This window comes from Bison bison, unplaced genomic scaffold (assembly GCF_000754665.1).
Source record: "Bison bison bison isolate TAMUID 2011002044 unplaced genomic scaffold, Bison_UMD1.0 scf7180017864105, whole genome shotgun sequence".
In the NCBI taxonomy this organism is placed as follows: domain Eukaryota; kingdom Metazoa; phylum Chordata; class Mammalia; order Artiodactyla; family Bovidae; genus Bison; species Bison bison.
This window is the reverse complement of record NW_011494677.1, coordinates 2388078-2388479: the sequence shown is the minus strand read 5'-3', so window position 1 is coordinate 2388479 and position 402 is coordinate 2388078.

Sequence of the window (402 nt, the reverse complement as noted above, 5' to 3'; positions counted from 1 at the left end):
CTTTTATGCTGAGTGGGATGCGGGGGAAGTCTCAGGGTTTACAATAAGGAAGGACATGATCCTACCTGAGTTTTGAAAAGACAACTGCGACTGATACATTGAGAACAGACTCTGGGTGAGGATCAGGTATTGGGAAGGGCAGAGGCAGGAGGATCCATAAGGAAGCCATTGCAATAACACAAATGGAAGATGATGGTTTCAGGCAGAGAATAGAGAAGAAATGCAAGCATTAACCAGATTCTGTACCTATTTGGTGATATGGCTTTGCTGCATATTGCATGTCAGTCATGATAAATAAGAGGAGTCCAGGATGGTTCTGCCTTAAGGATGAATTTGCAACTAGCTGAGATGCTGAAGACTGGGAGAAGAGCATCTTTGGAGAAAAGGAAATCACAAACTTTG